This window comes from Aedes aegypti, chromosome 1 (genome assembly GCF_002204515.2).
Source record: "Aedes aegypti strain LVP_AGWG chromosome 1, AaegL5.0 Primary Assembly, whole genome shotgun sequence".
Lineage (NCBI taxonomy): Eukaryota > Metazoa > Arthropoda > Insecta > Diptera > Culicidae > Aedes > Aedes aegypti.
Window position 1 is genome coordinate 162,855,249 of NC_035107.1, and position 24,809 is coordinate 162,880,057.

The window sequence follows — 24,809 nt, forward strand, 5'->3', positions numbered from 1 at the left end:
CTATAGAAAGTCTGTCAAATGTTTTTCGAGAAATTCCTTTAGAAAACCCTGCGGAAAGCTATCCCAAGATTCGATTGATTTTGTTTTAAGATTATCTTAGCAAATTATCAAGAAAATTTTCTGGAACTTTCTCAAGACTCCAGGCGTTATTTCAAAGATCATTGTCCATTAAGAGTGACATTAATACTTCCACTAGATTTATATGAAGTTAGTTCTGGATTTTCTCTAGATTCTCACAGATTTATTCTTCGTTGCTCTGTAGGCCAGACATTATTTGACATGGTGGTTATGTTGGTCATCATATTCAAAAGATCGAGATTGCTTATCTTTCCGTGGACCACACCTTCTACGCTGAAGTATTCGCCAGAAGCAGTTGCCACCGTGTTTCGTTCTATGTTGAATCTCGGGCAGTCGAAGACAACATGTTCTGGCGTTTCTTCAATCTCCATACACTCAGGACAGAATGGTGAATACGCATGGCCGAAATGATGCAGATACTGCTTGAAGCAGCCGTGATCTGACAAGAACTGTGTCAGGTGGAAGTTCACTTCTCCTAAATGCCTGGTGACACAAACCACACGGCTGTGAAGCTCAAAAACAAATATTTTGAGGAAAGATGAATCAAGCGCGTCAACCAGACTAAGGGTCCATGCGTGAGACTGGAGTCAGGAGGCATTATTTTACTTCAAACAATGTGTTCGAAAAATTCCCCAGAATAATTAGGTTTATCCTTGGTAGATCCTTAAGAATTTGCTTTAGGTTTATAATAACGGAGAAAACTCAATTTGTTAAAATACTTATAGTGTGTTTCCTCAGATATTCCATAATCTAAAATATTCTGTACACTAATAATGTGCAAAACTCCAGTAATTTATCTTATGTATGACCTTCTTCATTTAAAAAGCTATTCAATCGAGCTAAATGATCCTCGGCATTATTAACATTTAGTGTTTATTCGAAACTGACCGACTTGCTTCTAATTGATTGCGATTTTTTTCTAGTTATCAATCCTGACATATAGAGATCAAGCAGATGACATTCGGGAAAAGGAGCACAAACAGTTACTCAGAGAGTTAACTAGTATTCAAATGATTAATCTGTAACTACTAACAGCAAACAAAAAAGAATCGTTCAAGTCTGCCCTAAATCATCAGCATAAGCGAAAAGCAGGTTCAGAAACAAGTAGCTTTGAGAACAGTAGTTGCAAAGTCGTTTTCCCATTTCAAATTCAGACATCACAGCATCCCTCTCAGTGAGTCAGGATATTTTAGCGGAGTTTTGATTGAAAGCTATTTCCCAGAGATTTCCAATATGCAATCGACACAGATCCGCATCAAGAGCAAAGAAACCTAGTGAGCTGCAATTTCTCGGAATACGTCACTGGCCTAGACAATTGCATGTGATAGGAAAAGTTTATCAGAGCTGTACATCTCTCCAATTTCGCCAGAAAAGCTCTGGAAAGTTTAGTGTGAAAGTAATCAGCGTTCCTCACATACTGCAAACGAGGCAAGTGTTTGTGCACAGACAAGCAGATATTATACGATACCAATGTGAGGTGTTCTCCAACAGTTGGAGTTTAGTATTTATCCGATTGAAAAAAAAAAATTATAAGGAAATCTAGCAACAAGAAGTAAATTCAACAAACAGGTTACCAATTATTTAGTTCACTGACTATTTAAAAATAACTCTGAATTCACAAACCGACACTTTTGAAACCATTGAAAACCAACCAAATCGTTCCCGACTGTTTTTTTATTTATATCATAACACTAATACAGCAATAACTGGTTTTAATATTCTTTGTCAATGGTAGAACCCTTGTTATCATCGAATTTGGATCGAATCTGATCGAGGATGCCATCAACGGATGAATTATGTCAATTCATTAATTTAGAACTTTGTCAAAACACCAAATTGAAAATCGTCAAATGAAAAAGATAAAATTTAAGCCGTCATCTTCGGCGGGATTCAGAACAAAATTTTCTGGTAACCCGATTCGCCATATTTGTTGAAAATTTTCATCCGATTTTCTTCCATGCCGATAAAACCACGTTTCAACACGCTACTGCAGAAAGATTTTGATCATCCATCCCACTGTGCTGTGGATGGAGTAATTCTGATGGATCACTAGGTCAGGTTGGGTATAAAAGGAGTATTTCTTGAGACACACCAAGTTTTCATAATATATTTTCAATAAAAGTCGTTTGAATTTGCACAAATCATTTAGATATGATTTTCTACACTATGAGCGAAGAAATTAAAACCATTCAGAATGTACCATATGTACCACCACGGACTTTATACCCACAAGAATCGGCTATAGCGTTGTTGGATACAGACACATTCTAACTTCGAAAGGTAGATCTCAAACATCATCGTTTACAAAAACTCATTTAAGTTGGACATAGATGTTTAGAAATAACTTATTATCTTTACAGTAAATTTGAAGTGCCTGGAGAACACGAAAAATGGTCGATGTAAGATCAATCGATTGAATTGGATTGAAGGTAAATACGTCAAAGACGAAATATCTGCTGGCTGGAGGAACCGAGCGCGATAGAGCTCGCATAGGCAGACGCGTGACGATCGAGGGGATGAGTTCGAGGTGGTGGACGAATTTGTCTACCTCGGATCATTGATAACGTCGGATAACAACTGCAGCAGAGAAATTCGAAGACGTATCATTGCCGGAAGTCGTGCTTACTATGGACTCCACAAGACCTTGCGGTCTGGTAAACTTCACTTCCGTACTAAGTGTACCATATACAAAACGCTAATAAGACCGGTAGCCCTCTACGGGCATGAGACGTGGACAATGCTCGAAGAAGACCTGCAAGCACTAGGAGTTTTTGAACGACGTGTGCTTAGGACGATCTTCGGTGGAGTATGTGAGAACGGCGTATGGAGGAGAAGAATGATTCACGAGCTTGCGCAACTCTACGGTGAACCCAGTATCACGAAAGTCGCCAAAGCTGGAAGGGTACGATGGGCGAGACACGTTGTGAGAATGCCGGACAACAATCCCGCAAAAATGGTGTTCAACTCAAATCCGGCCGGTACAAGACGAAGGGGAGCGCAACGAGCTAGGTGGTTTGACCAAGTGGAGCAGGATCTTGGAAGTGTGGGGCGATTGAGGAATTGGAGGTTAGCAGCCATGGACCGAGTTAGTTGGCGTAACATTGTGGCGCAGGTCATGTCTTGAAGGACGTAGAGTAGACTGGCCCAGCTCAATATGGGAGAAAAATAAAATTATATAATTCCACGGGGCACCCCCTAGGATTATTCCTTAGGGTTAGAGGAATACTTCCTGAAAAATTTAGCTGATTTGGTCGTTCCATGAGCTGGCGCATTGGAATTGAAGTTAATATGGGATTTCCAGCTCAAACATATGGGAAACAGCACATCATCTACTGTTTGCTTCAGGAAAATTGTTGATCGCGTTCTATTGAACTCAGAATGTCAAAAACACTACTTGATAGTATAGCGAATAATATTGTAGAAGGTTGTATGATGATTAAAATTGATAAAAAGGTGTTTTAACTATCTGAAGTAGATTCGCAATATTGCATAGTATTTCTTCAACATAGCTTGGTGGTAGCCACTAAGCGCATCATAGCCACCTATGACGCTGGGCGAGCTGCTGCATAAGGCGCATGCATACATGTGATTGTACGGGAGTGCTGGTCTAAGCCTATCTTTCAACAGCTGAAAGCTTAATTAAAATGAGCTTAAATTCAGATACGACTTCCTGCAACTTTGTTCATTAGGGTATCAACTAGTGAATTTGTCATTCTGGGTTCAATTGAACGCTATTAGCTAGTATACGGAACGAAACAGTGACATAGGGTCAATTTTCAATATATTTGAAACGAATAAGGTACAGTGGGGGAAGTGTATCAGTGGGGTAAGTGGATCATTTGTCAATATAAAGCATAAATACTTAAATATGTTGAATGTTTTCGCACCATTGCTTCGTTCTAGGTTATATTCTTACGCCCACACTGATACTATTGCAAAACTGGTACTACACGTACACTAACACAAACAAACTTGTTAGCTGCAAAAAGTAATTAATTTGAAAATTGTTTTCCATCAATCAAAAATCCATTGTATCTCTGTCTAAAATCGAATTCTATTATTTTTTTCGACACATGGTGAGCATATCAGCTCTAATTGAATGAATCACAATGAAAAATATGTCATTTTTATAAATAAATACAAATATATTGAACATGGTACACTTACCCCTACTTTTTAATGGGGTGGGGTAAGTGGATCAAGCATAATTATTATTTATTGGCGGACTGCTTACGAGAATTTTAAAAAGCTTTCATATCCGCGAATGTTGTTTTTCTTTATTTTGTTCCATTCCCAGCTTGAAATTGTCAAATTGATCATAGAAAATTTGAATTAATCCACCTGAAAGTTTTTTTTAACCTTTCGGGTATAAAAAGATATAAAAAAAACAATAATTTCAAAATTCACACGAAACTTTTCGTGGTTTATCTAAGCTGAGTTGTAGAAGAGCAAAATATACTAATTTTCCAATCGAAAGCATAGTATCGTACCTTATTTGACCATATAAATTGCTCTAGACAGATGATAAACATTTATACATAAATAAAATAGAAGGATTTCAGTTTGTTATTAAAAAGTAAATGTAACTAATATTTTAAAATCAAAAGTTTTTTTTTCGAAAACATCGTTAGGAATAATCCTACAATACTCCTGTATAACTTTTGCGTATAAATGGATGAATTTTCTCCAAATTTTTCCAGTTACAATGTTGTTTTTTGTTGAAATTAGTATGAAATAATATATACATATTTTTTATTATATTTTGATTAAATAAAGATACTTTTTAATTTTAAAGTATTAAAATGTAACATTACTAGCACTAATAACATGAACGAGGGTAATACCATTCTTATTAAACATAATCACACTGCATTTGTTTCGAGAACAGATTTTTTTTAATGGTGATCCACTTACCCCACCATGGTGGTGCAAGTGGATCATTTGGCGCAAATTTTTAAGTCTCTCATACTCAATACATAACAATCAGAAAATTCGGAATAAATGACGATTTGAAATATAATAGTCCCTTATTTGTTATCCACAGAAAAAAGTTTGAGTTACATTATTCACGTTAGCTGTACATAACAATGAATTTAACTATTGATTTTGCTGTATCCACTTACCCCACGGTACCTTATCCCATACAAACTTCTAATTGAATGCGCCAGCTGGTGGAGCAACCAATTGAGTTGAAATTTTGAGAGAGCCTTTTTCTTACCCTAAGACTCATATCTAGAGGGTGCCCCGGTAAATTTTACAACTTTTTTGTTTAAGGGTCGTAGAGCCAGCAAAAGTAAAGTAAGTAAGATCAATCGAATGCAGGCAACATGGTTATCTAATTCAATGGTTTCTCAAAAAAATCACTTTTTTTTCTAAATATTCTTTGATAAAGTGGTCATATTATAACCCCTTCTGGTAACCTTCAGTGATTTAAAAATTTCCTATCTACAGGGGTACAAAAGTGGAAATACCTTTTCACCCGACCTGACCCACCTACAATTCCGGCCACAGGAACACTCTCGAGTTTTTCTGGCCAATTCTTGGAACTAGATATGTGTACGATTATACTGACAAACAATTATAGAAATCCGTCATGTATTCGCTGATCGGTGGGAGTTTCATTTGTTAGTTCACTTAATTCCCTATGGGTAAATACCTGTTTTGCTTTCACTCTATTCATATAACGTATTTATTTGACTGCTACTAAGGTATCGTGATAAAGTCCACCACCACCACCGGACCAGTTAAAGATATTTATTTACTATTCTAGCGGTTTTTATCTAAGAATCGAAATATGATCGAAGTCTTGTGATTTAGTGCTCGACCTTCAGTGCATTTATTAATGTGAAATAACACTCACATATCTCGTATGATATGTATCTTATGTTTCTGTTTTTCAGCTATAAATACAGGTTAAATAATGTCTGTTCATCTCTGCAAGTCCGTGAACCGGGTAACGAGTAGGTATCTGCCACTGGTTTATTCCTGGTGAAAGACGCGAAAAGCAAGGCGGAAACATTTCGTACCCCTTGGGCACAGATAAGCAACGAATCGGAGATTTTTTCCACAGCAATATCATTGACAGTTTCGAAAATCGTTTCGTTTTATTTCGTTTTTCCAGTTTTTTTTTCCTGCCCTTTCGCACATACTCTTACTTGACTTTCATCCGATTTTCAACTGAATCACACACAAGACCCATCGATAGAAAAAAAAGCTAGAAAATCCGTCGGATTTCAAGGGAAAAATCTATCTGTCGCACATGTACGGTCTACCCACTTCTCAACTTCCTCGACGATTCGCTCCCACGCAAATCCGTACCATTCCCGTTTCTTACATACAAATGATAAAGTAGAAACATACCGGAGACGAATGACTGCAAAAAGCTGTATGTTTCGTTTTATCCTCTTCTGTCAAGAGGAGATTTTCCAGATTATTGCATTTTATTGGAAACTAGCATCTAGCAGGAAGGTCGATGAAAGACGATGACTGCAAATTTCGCTAAAATACCACATCTACAACAGCTACAGCTCGGTTCTGTTTTAGAAATTAAGCTCTTATAGAGTCTATGCAAAGAAATATGTCGGCTGAAGTCATCTACACAGCTGTTGTTTTTTTTTACTCACATTAGTGAATTAAGGATCTGTATTGCCACATTTTTCTCTGTTCTGAAGGATAACTTTTTCATTTCCAATGGATCCTAGAGCATCTCACAATCTACGGAGTATCGTCAGTTAAATTGATTGTACCCTGTTTGGTATAAAGTCGTTTGGCATAAGGCCGTTTGGCATAAGGTAATTTGGCATAATTACCATTTGGCACAGTGGCGCAACCAGGGGGGGAGATTTGGGGATCCAACAATTTGGGTCTCCTGGATCTGAAAATTATGTCAAAATTCTTACAACTCGAGTAATTGACCATTTTATTAAAATTTAAAATCTGTCTTATTCCCTTGAAATAAGCACATTGTTTGAGAATAAACGGTTTTATGAACCAAAAACTATACTTGATATACTGTATTATATCAAAAATAAGTTCAGTTGTTCATACTTAAGTTTGCACAACATTTCAAATACTCAAAGTTGACATGTAGGCATAGTACCAGTGAATCGTTTAGCACCTACGTTTCCAACGGTATTACTTACATCTTCAAAAAAGTGTGAATATTTCTATGCAAAACTGACCCTAATAAGAATGAAATAGTTCAACATCATCTTCAGACATCTATAAACTAGAAAACCCTTCCTTAGCCGAGTGGTTAGAGTCCACGGCTTCAAAACAAAGCCATGCCGAAGATGTCTGGGTTCGATTCCCGGTCGGACCAGGATACTTTCGTTATGTAAATTTCCTTGACTTCCCTGGGCATAGAGTATCGTCGTACCTGCCACACGATATACGAATGCAAAAATGGCAACTTTACCAAAGAAAGCTTTCAGCTAATAACTGTGAAAGTGCTCATAAGAGCACTAAGCTGAGAAGCAGGCTCTGTCCCAGTGGGGACGTTAATGCCAAGAAGAATAAGAAGAAAAACTATTTCGAGCCTGAATGCACGTATTTGTATGGGTTTTAAAGATTATGGAAAAAAAATCAGAATTCTGTCGAGTTTCATTTCCACAAAACCACAAAAAAATATTCAAATCGCGATAACTTTTTGGTTTTTTGGTTCTCGATATTTTAACACCATTTTTGCACAAGTTATCAAAAAACTCTTCTAGTTTAAGAATCCCTGTCGATGTTGATGATCATAACCAATATGTCGAAGATATTCCGATGTTCCTTGGGGGAATATATAAAATTTATATAAAATTTCATTGACGATCATTTTGTTTTAAATTCTAAAATAATGATATGATTTCCTTTGAAATTCTCAAGACTTTCCTTTGGCCAGCATGGTACCAGAAATATAAATGCTCATTACTTAAAAACGGCCGCACAAAATTGCTTCATTTCTTCACAACATTTTGCGCTGAAAGATCATTTTTTTAGTTGAAAATATGTGCTCGGGAGTAAGTCTAGCTAATATCCCATCATCCCCACGGAGAAGAAATTGATCACTCTCACCACAGAGGGAACAGACGAGAAATACTTCTAGGCTACTCAGTGCGCAAGAAACCACGGCAGGGTCTACATGAAGTGTAACAGTAGTGTTAAATGTTAAGCATTTGAATCGGAACATTGTAGAAATTGTATGTAGTGTAAAATAAATCCATGTTTAGTGTACCATTGTGAACGACAAATATATGTTTTACGTGTTAAATCTATCGGATTCTTGAGCATATCATTGGAACCCCGAAGATGTAACTAAACCACCTCGAATTTACCATCTTCAGGGAAACTAGCCCGTTTGGAATCTCGTATAACTACTACGTGTTGAAGTCTACAAAATGTCCACAGTCGAAGACGGTATAAGACTTCGACATAATGTGGTCCATGACAATCCGATAACTTTCACAAAAACATGAGTCGACTATTTTGGTCCCGTGTACTTTCGACCAGGTCCTTGGAGAACTGTGATCATGGCATACGTTACACTTTTCGATTGTATGTGCACAAAGGCAGTCCTTTTGGAACAAGTGACTGATCTGTCGACTGACAAGCATTGACAAGTTTCATCGCCAGACGAGGACGCTGCACAGACATATACTCCGACCATGGAACCAATTCTGTAGGTGCTCGGAACCATCTAAGACAACTGTTGGAGCTTCTACGCAGCGACGTCCATAGAAGGGAGATGATAATGGAATGTGCCGAGGAGGGTATAAATTGGCATTTTAATCCGCCCAGTGCCCCACACTTTGGTGGACTTTGGAAAACAGCAGTGCGTTCCGCAAAAGGGCACTTTTTGAAGGTTCTAGGGGTACGGTCGTTTCTTTCGAGGACCTCTGTACACTCTTAAGTCAAGTGGAAGCTTGCCTAAATTCCAGACCGTTGACCCCCTTATCAGATGACCGATCAGATCTACAACCGCATACACCCGGTCATTTTCTTATCGGCGCACCTATACAGCAACTTCCAGATCACGATTACACCGATGTACCCATAAACAGGTTGTGTATGTTCCAACTGATCCAGAAAAAGCTGCAGTTGTTTTGGAATCGTTGGAGGATGGAATATCTTTCCCAACTGCAAGAGAGGGTAAAACGATTGAAACCGGCTGTTCCGATATCAGTTGGAAAACTCGTTATAATAAGGGAAGATGATACGCTTCGATGGAAAATGGATATAGAATTCAGGAAGTCCATCCGGGGGCATACGGAGTTGTTAGGGTTGTTACACTGAACATTGCTGAAGATTGTCAAAAAATATGCCCTTTGCCCCCTTCTGATGGAACCCAACCACAATAGGTTTTATTTCAATTCAGAAATTCCAGAATTTCATGGAGGGGGAGCATGTCGAGGAATGAATCAAAATCCCCATTCACTATCTCCCTGTTGATACTTTGTGGAGCTGTGGATCATATTCTGATACCACGGTGCGATATGGTAACTATCTACACCAATGATAGCTCTACACCACCAATGCTGAGAACAACGACGAATAGTGTAGAAGTAGCCGGAGAAATGCACTTTTTGAGGTCGATACCCGCCAATTTAAACTTTAGTTAGTCAGGGAGAAGACGATCAACAGGCACCTCGATAGGTGGTGAGGGACCAACATTTTGTATTCTAGTCTTAAGGTGAAGATGAATGAAAGCCAAACCTCAAATTTTCATGAGCACGAATCTGGAGAACCAAATATCCGTTTTTCAGCTTAAACGCTGGTGGTGACCAATCGATTAAGTTTTCAGCTCAAACGGGTGTTCGGTTCTCCAGATTTGTGGTCTTGAAAATTTTAGGCTTGGCTTCGATCCATCTTCATCTTAAGTAAATAAATAAAGTGCTTCATGTATGTAAAGTAATTTGATAAGTGCAATAAACTGCATTGTGTCATCGTGTGCCTAAAAATAAGCCTTATTACTCACCCGAACCAAAGAAAGACCCAAAGAGGGTTGCCCATAATTTCCCGAGGAAGGAGTTTACAGTCCACTCCAAGGCTACCCAAGAGGAAGAACTGGTCTCCATGTACAACAATATGAAAACAAATGGTCAACTAAACGGTATCGGGTATTGCGTCAATGTATTGTAATCTTGTTGAATTAATGTTTACTATGAAGTTTACTAAAATACCACCTTAAATTCAAATTTACAACGTCCAACCACCCCCCACCCCCCTTTTTCAATAAGCTCAATCTCCTATCAAAAGACGTTCGAGTTGGCGCTTTTATAAGTTTTGAGCCCAACATATCCGAAACATAGTACTTGAGATCAGCTAGATATAAATGACAAACAAGTTTTGTTGCACTAAAATTCACCGTTTTTTGATCCCTTTTTGGTGTGATCGGGAGCTTTTCTGATTCACCAGAGATGTTTTTTTCCATTTTCGTTATTAAGCTCATGAACACGTGAAGCTTCTGAGTAATATTACCCAACCTGATTGGATTCATTTATGTTTTATATTATACTATTAAATTTCCGTACAACCCTAGTAAAACTATGGCAGAACTAAACATTACAGCATCTTATTGAGGTCTCTAAGCAAAATGTTACGAACACTATCACACGATAGATTTTTCGCATGAATGAATCGATGTTTGTTAGAATTCATTTGCACTTTTTCTAATGTCAATTTTACAAGGAAGTGTGTATTCGTAAGCAATTTTGTTTGTGTTTTCTTTTTCATAGAAAACAAAGACAATGTTCTGTCAATTTCCACAACAAACAAATATAATTGTGTCAACATTGCACTACTATGCAGGCAATTGAGTTGGAATACTGAATTTATGAAATTTTGTATAGCAGCTGTCATTGGCCCAAATGTGAACTTGTCCCTAAACCAAGCCAGGGAGATTAATATTGCTTTTGAATTACAAACCAAATTTTAAAACAGATTGTTCGACATATTCGAAAACAATATAATTTTCAAAAATGCATGATAACAAAGGAGAGGAGGGCTACTCGGACCCATGCTTGTGAACTTTTAGATTATAATCAACAAGTTCACCTTTCCTAAATTTATTGATTTACGGTCTATTCACAATGATATTACAAACAACAAAACTTAAAAAAGACCCCCCGCTGGATAATTTTAATTTAAAAGACAATTTACACCGTCTTCAGCACATAGGCTGCACAGACTGAACGATCACTAACATTAGGCAACGGACAACACGAAACACCCAGTAGCCCAGCGATGATTTTTTCGTTTGACGAAAAGTTTTCACCGACTGGAGCGGGAATCGAACCCACACTCCGTGGCACAATACGTCTAGACGATTGACGCCGCTAACCGCAAGGCCATGAAGCCCCGATTTAAAGACTGTTTATTTTATAAAGTGGACACTTTGTTTTTGCTATATCATTTTTAATTATTGATAAAATCGCAATCGGTTTTCTGTGCATCGTTCAACTATTATTATACAATGTTATGATGTTATTTATTCTACCAGAGGTAGCGCTTCAAAAAATATCAATTATATTTTACCGTTCTCTGACACAAGGTTTGGTTTAGATCACTAAAGAAACTATATTTGTATAAAAGAGAGCAATATCGCGAATCTTGATCGCATTTTGAGATATAAATTTAACTCTAATAGTCGATTCATTAAAAATCTCATACTTTTAAAACATTGTACGCATATTTATCGGTCTACTGCAAATTGTAAACGTTTTTCTCCAAATATTTTGATGGGTAATCTCAGAATAACACATTATGAAAACAATTCATGGAAAATAAATTCGATTTCATTACAGCAGTTGCTGCGACGGCAATGAATGAACAGATCCAAATTCAATTAATATATTATCTCGGCGAAATAAATTATAAAATTCCTACAAATGGACTTTGTTAGCATTTTGTTTTTCAATCGAGTTTGTTCACAACTTACTTTTAGTGATCTTGTTGCATTGAAGTCCGTCACAATTGTTACGGTAGGATTTGAGTTAGGAAAAACTGACACAATGTAGGCTTGAATAAGATGCTTGTTGATCATCGATTGGTTCGTGTACTCAAATTAAATCTTACCTTTGATCCAATCACACAAGAATTAGGTTGATTGGGGAGTCAGAGTCCACGGTTCTCAACTAGTTCTACCTCCTTTTCGCCTAGTTCTGTGTAGAACACAAATTTTATATAGTTCTGTGAACTAGTGTTATATATAGCCTATTCTCACCTTAGAACTACTATTATCTACAATTCAAGATTGAGTCCAACACTACGTGCAGGAATATATGCTAATTCAGTTATTTGAAAATTCAATAGCTTAGATCAGTACTTCCCAAACTGTGCGCCGCGGCGCCCTGGTGCGCCGTACCAGTTCTTCAGGGGCGCCGCAAGCTGATTCATATTTAACTTGGAAATCAATTCATGATCATAGAAAACCTTATAACCGGATTTTTTTTTCAAAATCGTGTGATTCCAATTTACTTACTTTGTATGGAAAGCATTTCATGCGAAATCTAAACAGTATTTCAAAGCAGTATTAATTGATTGTCATTTCAAGTTTCATAGCATGCTTGAGTTTCAAAGCTCTGGATAAACACATTATTATTGTTGTCCTCATTTGAGTGGCTCAAAGTTCTGTGATTAAGAATTTTTGTATGTTACTGATATTTGATTTCAAACCTTATTATGTATCATTGGGGTTTTTCTAAAAGCTATTGGGCTCAAAATTTGTACAAATGCTTTTCGCATAGAAGCGCATAATACTTCCGAATTTCAGAAGATTTGGCCAACAAAAACCCTCCATGACGAAAAGAACAAAACAACCGAGAATACATTAGGTCCCATATATAGCTTTTCAAAACAGCCAAGGAAGTTTAGACAAAATTTCAAGAACAACCTTTTCCGACAAATTCACTAGCAACATTTAACATTTTTGTTCAGAAGAGAGTAGTTTTCAATTTCAATGCTCATAAAAAAATAAACCTCATGTTCTTAACCCCTCTACCGGCAGCTTCATTTTTTACCCCAAAATTCAAATTCAAATCGTTATAACTTTTTTGTTTCTCAATATTTTTGCACCATTTTTTCACAAGCTCTCAAAAAACTCTTCTGATTTTAGGATCTGTGTCGATATTGATCATTGGTCATCTGGTTTTAAAGATATTCCAAAATTTCTTGGGGGACCGACCCGTAACTAGAACCTCCCGTTAATTTCTCAGGCTACAGAATTTTAATCGTATTCGGATATTCACTCTTCGGAACAATACATTAATGAGAGTATATTGTGAAAAAATGAAGCAATTTGGTGCAGCCGTCTTTAAGAAATGACCATTTAGATTTCTGGAACCACGCTGGCCAAATACAGATCATTACCTGGCATTATATAGCCCACATTTCATTTTTTTGATAAATTGATCAAAAACAAAATAACCGCCAAAGACATTTTATATGGAAAATGTCGGTCCCCCAAGGAACATCGGAATATCTTTAAAACCAGATCACCAATAACTAATATCGACACGGATTCCTAAACTAGAAGAGTTGTTTGAGAACTTGTGAGAAAATGATGCAAAAATATTGAAAAACAAAAGAGTTATGACTATTTGAATATTTATTTTGTGGTAAAAAGTGAAGCTGCCGGTAGAGGGGTTAATACAAAGTTGTAGAACCATCCAATAAACGTCAAACATGAAAATCTCTCGAAGAAAATTTCATAATTTTGAGGATAATTATTCACTATCTAAGAATTTGACGGTTTGTGCATATGTGTGAGTAGATTTGCAAATGAGTTTAAACATCTTTGGCGTGACATTAAAAATTGAATTAATTCCGACTTTCAGTCAAATATAACTTTGAACCTTTAAAGTTGTCTTTAGAACAGGAATCTAACATTGCAATTACATTTTCTATTTCTAGCGATACTTTTCTCCAAGTGATTGTTTTGTTTTGTCACTTTTTTTTACATTTAAAAATGGGTATAAATAAAAAGTTATACACATGAAAGTTCTCCACCTTCATTTTTTTGTCTCGGTGCGCTGGGTCATTCCTAGAAAGTCGTTAAGGGCGCCATAATCTTGAAAAGTTTGGGAACCCCTGGCTTAGATAAATATGGTTATTATAGGATAATGATTTGGATGGCGATACTTTGATAGCTTTTCAATGATTCCTTCTATCATCTCACGGTGTCTCTGGTAGAACAACATTAATATAAAAAAATCAGTATCGCTAAAACATCCACCAAATGAAAGCTTAGGCTTTCCCCTTTCATTTGAGACCTGTTTGGAAATGTTCTATCGGGGGGTCCTGAACATTTTTTTCAAAACAGTATAATGCCGTTTTTTCAGTACTGATTTCTCAATTATGGTTCACACAGTCATTTTCTTTCATGCTTATCTAGGTAGCCATGAGAAATTTTACTACGAATAGTTAACCAATCAATAAAAAGGATTTAGATTTAGCATTATACCATTCTATTTAAACCAATTGTATACACGACATATCGATAAAGTAAAAACGGATAATACGGCTTACAAATGCTCACTATTGTACATTACTACAGCTCAAAGAAACTGTCGATCATATGCTTCGGAGTTCTCCGGAACCTTAACATGATTCCAAGCAACTTGAAAATCGAAATGCACGGTTTCACTGGCTTGTTTCCCGTATTTACTCAAACCACTTCCTGTGATTTCACAAAACTACGGGATATGAGAGTGGAAATATGAAACTTCGAGCTATTGGGTAAGCAATCCATGTTTTTGAAAAGTTCTCAACTTTTCTGCAAAATCATCATCTAGACTCAACTTTTATGTATCTGATCAGAATGATCAAGCGCCTGAAATACATTTTTTCATTTAAAAGAGACAATTTACAGAACAGTACGATAAATTACAATTGCACGCAAACTTAGATCCTATTACACTTCCAAAACATGCCGATTTTTCAAAAGCTTCTGACAGTTTCATCTGGTCAATCCACATTTGTTGTGGCGTTGGCAACTGGTGATCCTCACCTGAGATAAAAGAATTATTTTAAGGTCATCTTTATGAATCACACAATCAAACTGCTGATGCTTACCCATTTCTCGACATTATTTGGATCAATGTACTATACTTTTTTGTCGATTGGAATTACAACACCTAGTGTCATATGCAAGGAAGGTGGTGGACAATTTGTTCGTCGGGTGATCCATCGAGCAGTGGATAGTAAATACAATTGAAGAACTGCTCCGCCAGTTTATGGTCCGAGCCGAGACTTTTCCATTTCGCGGACGCGTATGTGACAAAGTGTTCGTGAATGACCAGCTAAATTGGATTAATTTTTTTTGTGTGGTACAGTATGGGCAAGGAAATGTTGAACTACCTCCCATTATTACGAAAATCAGATTGACGATTTTCAAATCTCCAACAATGGAGCACCAAAAATTATTCAATAGCAACAGTGTCTTCCACATTTTCTCAATATTGCCATATTTTTCTGGAACGCCAGAAGCAACAGCAAGCAGCAACAGTATTTTTACGACAGTATCCTTACATCGGCCTTGAGTCCCGATGACGTCGGAATTATGCTCGATAATCGACAGGGTAAATGATTAAAGGACCCTTCTCCATCGCTTGCAGATCGAACTCCCAGGCCAACCCCCCTTTTTGGACGTCACATAATCAACTAACCCCTGAACGTTCTTCTTCTTGGCATTAACGTCCTCACTGGGACAGAGCCTGTTTCTCAGCTTAGTGTTCTTATGAGCACTTCCACAGTTATTAACTGAGAGCTTTCTTTGCCAATGTTGCCATTTTCGCATTCGTATCTCGTGTGGCAGGTACGATGATACTCTATGCCCAGGGAAGTCAAGGAACTTTCCTTTACGAAAAGATCCTGGACCGACCAGGAATCGAACCCAGACACCTTCAGCATGGCTTTGCTTTGTAGCCGTGGACTCTAACTACTCGGCTAAGGAAGACCCCTGAACGCATTTATATGCATTTTCATTTACGTTATTACAGTTTCTGCATAATCGTTCAAATCAAAGTGCAAATGTGTTACCTCTACAAACCCAAAAAAATGTTTTTAATCAAAAACAAGTCATCAGCGAAGAAATGTTTTTTTTAGGATACCTCTAAACAGCATACCTAAACAGCATACCTCTAAACAGCAAACCAAAATGTTGACCCAAAACAATGAATTTATAAACTTATCACGCGACATAAGCACCAATTTTTCTCTATACCACCTTAGAACGCGACAACTTAAGCAATGAAGCGTTATAACGCAGCGCCGATTTCCCTATCATTGATGCCAATTTAGTTTTTTTTTGCAATCTGTGAAACCATTGGTAATGTAATGATCCAAGAGTAAAAGTTTTCAAACGCCTTGGTTATTACTAATCGTAAAAAGCAATATCTTATGAAAATATATTTGAATTTTAAGACGATAGCATACAACTAAATCTAAATAACGGTTATTTATTGGAAATCTCAAATCTCTAAACATTTTTTTTATTCAAAATTTTAAATACTATTTACAACTATTTTAGTTTTGTATAAATGAATAAATTTTGATTAAAGATATACAATTTTACTATTTACTGAATTTATAATCAACTGAACAGCAACACTGCCAAAACAAAAACAAGCTTGTTTTATGAAAATCTGAACAAACATTTAAAAAGGGCACATCGACATAGGTAAACAATGTCTTTGTAAGACGCTGTTGAGCCCAATTCAACTTGATCACGCTTACCAATACTACAATCAGGAAGAGCTAACACTAATCTTTCTGATAGTGGTGTTAGTTTGCATGGGCGAGCTAAAAAGGGCTCAACAGCAACGTTTCTGAAAAAAGCCTCAAGACCTCTCCAGCCCTTTTTAAATGTTTGTCCAGAAATATTTGTCATGGCCTTCTACGGTTCTATTAAGTTGTCATCATATGGTACAAGCGATTCATTGTATCATACTATTGGTGGAAGAAGATCACCTATGGTACGTATCTCTTACTAAAATAAAAAAAAATGTTCAGGACCCCCCGATAGAACATTTTCAAACCGGTCTCAAATGAAAGGGGAAAGCCTAAGCTTTCATTTGGTGGGTGTTTCATCGATACTGATTTTTTTATATTAATGTTTTCTACCAGAGACACCGTGATCTATGTTGATGTTTTCATTACCGATCACCGTCACCAATCCCCTTCACGGCGGCAGGCGTTGCTCACAATGGGGTAGGAACGACTGGGGGTCCGCAGAACTACTTTTGGATGTGGCGTAATTAACCCCCCCCTTCCCCCCCGGAATGCGCGAAGGATCTTCCTGTAGCGTATTTGTCGTAACGCCTACATCCACACAGAAAAAAATCCGTTCTCGTATCCGTGAACAGCAGGCGTGAACTCGTCAACAACAAAAATACACCGTGAACTAGATCATGTACACGAGACCAATCATGGTAGTTCACGGTGTATTTTTGACAGTTCACATTTTCCAGAACGCTTTTTTGAGCGTGCAGCACTGCCAATGAGACGGCTGAACGTTCGTAGATTCCTCCGGATCCAGTTTGAATGGTAGCGTACCGGACCTGTCCATCTGTCGCTAAGTGAGTTGAAATAACTCCTCCTTTCGGCCAACAGTTTCGTGGGAGCTTGGGGTCAACGATCATGACGATGTCACCAACCTCAATTGGATGCACTGGAGTGAACCATTTGGTTCTACGAGTGATGGTTGGCAGATAGTCTCTCAACCATTGTTTCCAGAACATATCTGCCATTTTCTGAGATTGCTTATAACTATTCCTCAGAAGCACTGGATTGTCGTTTAAGGGTGCCCAGGACCTTAGCCCATTGGCCGAACCCAATAGGAAGTGGTTGGGTATCAACACAGGAGAATCGTCGTTATCTACAGGGATATCGGTCAGCGGCCTAGAGTTGACGATATTTTCAATTTCAGTAATTGCATTTAGCAAGACCTCGTCGGTAGGTAGCCGACAAGTTTGGAGTAGAGTAAGGTGGGGCAAAAGTTCGACCTTAGTGGTATAATCAAAGTTTCCAGGAAAACAATAGTAGTTAAAACAAAACAAATACCAAACAGTGAACCTTCAACATATTGGCTATAATCTTGCTGAACAAACTTGTGTCAAAATATTTACCCATTTTTAGTTATAACAGTTTCAAAATTGATTGTCTTATTCGAACTTTTGCCCCACCGGTGGGGCAAGAGTTCGAATCTAGTGTGGGGCAAAAGTTCGCTGGCTGAAACACAAAATATCGATCATTTTATGACAGGCATACTTTACACCAGCCGTAAACTTGAGTTTGACGAAAAATACACACTAAATTTTCATCAAAAAAATGGCCAAAACCGGGTTGATTGTAATATACTCAAAAAAAGCAGTTTTTCGCAAAACTAAGTGGAAAAGTAAAATTTTGGTGACAGTTTTCACACGATCAGACAAATTTAACCAAATTTGAAGATAATATGTGGATTTTAGGCAATTTACAAATTTTTCCGAGATTTTATACATGGGTCGAACTTTTGCCCCGCTGATTCGAACTTTTGCCCCGCTATGGGCCAAAAATTGTTTTCAAGCATTTATGCAAAAACTAATACACCTCAAAGCAACCTTATGATAGGCCTAGAATCGCCCTTACATAAAATATTGAAAAAGATTTTATCTTCAATTGCTTCCTTGCAACGAAAGTTTGACCAAAAATTACAATATTCACGTCGAAAAACAACAAATAGCCATAACTTTTGCAAATCTCAATCGATTTTTATGATATTTGGATTGAAAGTCTCTTACTTGAATAGCATTCGAACCACCATGACATTTATAAGATTTGTTTTGAATTGAGCTAGAAATCTTAAAAAGAAACTCTTACCCCACTCGAACTTTTGCCCCACTTTACTCTACTGCCAGGTTCTTCTCAACGGAGCGGATTAACCGTTCCCAAGCTCCGCTCATGTGGGGCGATTGAAGTGGGATAAAGATCCACTGCGTCCTACCGGAAGTAAACTCTTTTGCGAGTTTGTCGTGGTCGATTTGTTGTAAAGCTGCGTTCAATTCCTTACTGGTAGCCTTGAAATTAGTTCCGCAGTCGCTGTAGATAACGGCTGGGATGCCCCTCCTAGCCATAATGTTCCTGATTGCCAAAACACAAGAGTCCGTGGTCAGTGTGTGCGCGATTTGCAAATGGATGGCGCGAGTGGTTAAACATGTAGCGAGAACACCCCATCGTTTCTCGTAACGACTAGCATTGGGCCGAAATAATCCACTCCCATGTGAGTGAACGGAGAACTAAATGCTGCTAAACGGGACTGATGAAGATCAGCCATCGCCGGTGGTTGCGGTTTGGCCCTTTGATTCTTGCAGTATTGACAATCTCTGCGGATAGCGTGGTAGGTTGCTTTAAGTCGAGGAATACGGTAGCGCTGCAGGATATGATTGATGATCGTTGTGTGATTCTAGTGGTTAAGCTTCTCATGCATGTCAGCAATGATCAATCGTGTAACATGGTGGAAACGAGGTAGGATGATAGGATGAACAGCATCTCGATCGACAAATGTAAATAATCCAGTTCGACCTTGAACTCGGGCCACTCCGTCCTCGTCGATGAAGGCACTGCGAAAGAGCGGATTTTTTCGAATGATTGTCTTCAGTGAAGCTGTTTCAGTATTGTTCTTGGTTAGTATAGCGATCTCCTCGGCATATACTTCTGTTTGTGCTAATCGAAACAAGTAGATCTCCGCTTTACTGAGCTCTTTGCTGGTCAGCGATCCGATCGAACGTTGTATCTTCTTCGTAGAACATCTTAGGTTTTCTATGTAACGGAAAATATATGCAACTCGACGAAGCAGTGGAGTCCATTTGGAGAAATTTTGTATCAAGATAACTAGGTCTTTTGCTATTGAGTGAATAAGCAAGTGTGGTCGAAGTTCTTCGTCCGTTGATTTTTTGAAATTCGGTAATTTGGGCAAACTTTGTTCGCTTTGCCACAGGAAATCCGGCCCCTTGAACCATCGACTTTCGGTGGAGAGATTAGGTACCTTTGTCCATTTTGTACCTTCATCAGCTACGTTCTGCTTCGTTGGAACCCATTGCCACTCATTTATGTCTGTTAAGTCCAGAACTTCACTGACTCTGAAGGCAACGAATTGGCTGTAACGGCGATGGTCTGATGCAAGCCAACAAAGCACGTCTTTTGAGTCTGTCCAGAAGTATCGTTTGCTGATTTTGATGGACAATGATGCTAGGACTGTTTTCGCCAGCCGAGATCCGAGTAGGGCCGCTTGTAGTTCAGAACGCAGGATGGAAAGAAATTTTAGGGGTGCTACTCTGGTCTTTGCAGCTAATAAGGCACACTCGATGATGTTCCCTAATTGAAAACGTAGATGAACTACCGGTGCGAATCCGTTCTCACTTGCGTCGACGAACGTATGCATATCTACTTCGGCTTCAACTGTTGTGAGTGATGTGTAACACCCAGGGATTTCAATTGTTCCCATTCTTGGATACACTGACATCCATGTCAGCCACTTTTCAAATTGGGGATCTTCGATGGGATCATCCCAGCCAACCGATGTTCGCCAAATCTCTTTAGATACATCAATAAATGTGAGATAAATCCAAGAGGATCGAAAACCATCATAAGCGTACGTAAAACTTCGCATTTTGTAGGTCGGCGACAACCGGAAAGCAGATCTTTGTCGAATCGTGGGGACACTTTATACGTGATGTGGTTAGATTTCGTGTTCCACCACATACCAAGAACCTTTTCTGTGGTAGATTCTTCCCCGATGTCCAGATTTTTCTCGTCCGTTATACCTTCATTCAGCGTGGTTTGGACTACATCGGAATTCGAGATCCAGTTTCGTATTTCGAATTCGGCTTGTAAGTGAATGTTTTTCACCTCTTGCTATAATTTTACAGCCTTCTCGTCCGTTTCTGCGCTCACCAGCATGTTGTCCACATAATGTCCCTTGATAATAGCATCTACTGCCTCAGGATACTCATGCTCAAAACGCTTCGCGTTGCTATTTTTAACGTGCTGCGCCGTACTTGGTGAGCAACATGCACCGAAAGTCATCACTTGTACCACATAGGTGCTGGGTTCTGCTTCGTCTTCGCCTTTCCAAAAAAATCGTTGTGCGTGTTGATCTTCGGCCCGCATCTTCACTTGGTGAAATATCTCTTTTATATCACCGCATACCGCAACCCGGAATTCACGAAAACGTATCAGTACTAACAGAAGGGATGTTAACTGATCGGGACCCTTCAGAAGAACGGAATTTAGGGAGACGTCGTGAGCAACATGAGCGCTGCTGCTGCATCCCACACCAGGCGTATCTTCCCTGGCTTGTTTGGGTTCACCACAGCAAATGTAGGAAGGTACCAAATCCGCTCATGTTGTTCTTGGAGTTCGTCCGCAGTCAGCTTTCGTATGTATGTCTTACTAATGTGCTCTTCGATTTTTTGTTTGAGCGCCTCGGCTAGCACTGGGTCCTTCCGCATTCGATTTTCTAGACATTGCCAGCGTCCTAAAGCCATTGCTTTGCTCTTCGGGAGTCGGACGTGGTCATATCTCCAGAGTAGACCAGATTCGTACCGGTCATTTGTTGGACGAGTATAGGTTCTCAAAAGTGTTTCCGCCCGTTGATCTTCCTGAGACTGCAGAGCCTGTTTTGGTTCGGTAATATAACTTCATCAATTTCTGGAGGTTTTCATCACATTCTTGATTGCAGTCACACTTCTGGACACTGTGATAGTTTGTGTATCTTACGCTGTCTTCACTCCATTGCAGTTGCCGTAGACCATCCATCCCAGTCGTGTCTTTACTGCAATTGGCTCGTTCCATTTTCCTTCCCGACTCTTGAGTCCATGTCCGAGACTGGCGTGATTAAGGCCGATTAATAGTCGTAGACTAACATCCCGATATTCATCCAGTGGCAAACCTTTTAGATAAGGGAACTTCTTCTGTAGATCAGGCAGGATTAGAGTCTGTGGTCGAATTTGAAGAGAGGATAGGGTGTTTATTCCCGAAAGCTCGTATTTTGTCGAATTGTGCATTCCGGATATTTGTAGATCCACCTGCTGTGACTTGTTTTCTACCTTGCGAGTCCCACCAGTCCACTTAAGACAAAGTGACTTCTTCGGTCCTTCGATGCCAAGTTCGTCAGCGAGGCTTTGCTCTAGAAGAGTTAGCTCCGATCCATCATGGATGAACGCGTGTGTCTGAACGACTTTCTTCGGGCCATACAATACTACTGGAACAATTCGAAATAGTACTGCGGATTGTGCTTGGTGTATATTGCAGTTGGAATTAGCTTTTGAGGCTTCTGACGGATGTTCAGTCGATTGTGACGCCGATGGGTTGAGATTGTGCCCATCTGGTTTATGGAGCAAAGGATGATGCAAGTACGTACATCCGTTTTTGTCGCACTTCTTTTGCAGTTGACAAGAGCCATTGTGTTTGCGCAGACATTTGCGAGACAGTTTTAGCTCTTTCACTGTTGCCCATTTGGAGTCGTAGCTGAGCTCTTCAAATCTACTACATTTCGCAATTGTCGTACAGGTTCCTTTGCATACAACACATGTTTTTGTGAGGTCTTTTGGAACAACACTAATCGGTTTAGTAGACGGCTCATTTACTATTTCACCGCTCGTTTCCGACTCTGAGTGGAAACTCAATAATCCATCTTTCTTTGCACCTCTACTCCGTGGATCTTGATAAGACGTCGCCATCACCATGCTTGCGTCCTCCGCTATAGTATACAGCCAGGAGCTGAAGTCTGCGAGGCTTGAGTTTGGATGATTTCGAGCAAACCTTGCCCAATCTAGCTTAAGAGACGATGGAAGGCGTTCTACTAATTCGCAGCGAAGTGAAGAATTGAACATGAAGCCATCAACCTCACAAGCTCGAATTGTCGCCACCATATTTTTCACTGTTAGTGCGAAGTTCACTAAAGTTTCAAGCTTTTCTGTATTCGGTGAAGGAAGGTGTCTAATCTTCCTGATAATCGATTGAATAATTGCTTCTGGTCGTCCATACAACATCTTCAGTGTCGATAAAATATCGGATACGTTCGATGGATGAAGTAGCTCGCATTTCACTGCTTCTAACGCTTTCCCCTTCAGGCACTTACGTAGACGTAACATGTTCTCCTCGTTCGTGAATCCACACATCTGGGTAGACGAATTGAAAATAGCGTAGAATAAAGGCCAGTCTTCTAAGGATCCATCGAAGTCTGGCAGGTCTCTGGACACGGCTTGGCGTGCAGCGATTTGACTACGATTGAGGATGCATATGGTATTAGAGCGATGCAAATTTTGAAATTTTAGCTCCCCTATGCCTCAACGAATTTATTTATGGAAAATAGCATCCTCCCAAAGTTTGAAATGATTCGGAAAAAATTTGACTGTGCACACGCCATTTGTGTTCACTTTTCCATAGATTATTATGACAAGCAGTTAGAGGACTGAACCCAAAAGGTTTGCCTTTTCCATAGTAATTTCCATATAAACTTCAAACAGCGTGTGCACAACCAAATTTCTTCCGAATCTCTTCAAATTTTGGGAGAATCATTTTCATAATAATTGACATCGTTTAAGCATAGGGGAGCAAAAACTTCAAAATTTGCATCAGTCTAATATGGTATCGTCGTTGAGTTCTGGCGGATACGGTACGGGATGAGCAGATCGCATCGGGGTTGATCCTTGACCTGGTACGACATCGTTCAGGGTGCTGGGATTTATAGCAGGAATGAACATTGTTCGTGGTTGTTCTCCTTGAAAATCGGTCGGTATTTGTGGCCTCGGCCGATGACCCGGTGGTTGATGCAAATTCGTTTCTGGCGGTGCATGCCTGGAATGACCAAAAAGCCGTGCCGTAGTTGACAGTCAGCTTGATAACGTTCACTTTCTAGTCGTGTATAGCAAGGCTGCTGTACGCTATCGGAATAGTGTACTCCATGTGTATAGCGGTTTTGGATACTCATCTGCGGAAAGACGGAAGACTGAGTAGGTTGCTGCTGTTGTACGGATACTCCACGATGTGAACGTTGACCGTATAGACTGGTTTGAAAAGTTTCCGGAATCGGATTTTGCTGGACTGGCTGAGCTTGATGCTCCTCGAGCTTGCCCGAATTTGTCGGTGTTTGCTCATTCACCGCTTCAGCTGCTAATCCGGAATCCTCGGCTTCACCGTGTCGTTCGGTCTCCGCTAGCCACTCTTCGATCTTCGACAGCTTCTCTTCTTCGTTTTCTTCGATTACAGATGATGTTTCACTACCATATTCCTGAAGCAGCTTATACTTCCGTTCTAGAAAACGCTTCTCTAACTCGAACTCTTCCTGAAGTTTCTGCATCTCGAGTTCCTTCAACCTTCTTGCTTCACTCCTAGAACTGGCTTTGCTTGTAGATCGCAGCGATGGAAGCTTACTTGAAGATGCCTGCTGCTGCTTTTCTGTTGTTCGATTGGTATTCGTCGGTGGGACCACGAACGACGGTGCCTTGCAGATTGGGCACACCCAGCTGACGTTAGCTATTTCTTCGGTAACGTGTACACATACGAAGTGAAACCAACGATCGCAGCCATCACATTGCACCATTTCTTCGTTATCTCGCATATTACACAACTGACACCGATGATCGACATTCCTACGAACTTCGCGCAACGGATTTCTTCTAACGAAATTTGCAGCGCCGACGTTTACCTGACCGACTTTGAGAAGACTTCCAACAGATAGATCAAGTCCTTCGGGTGGATTGGTATCG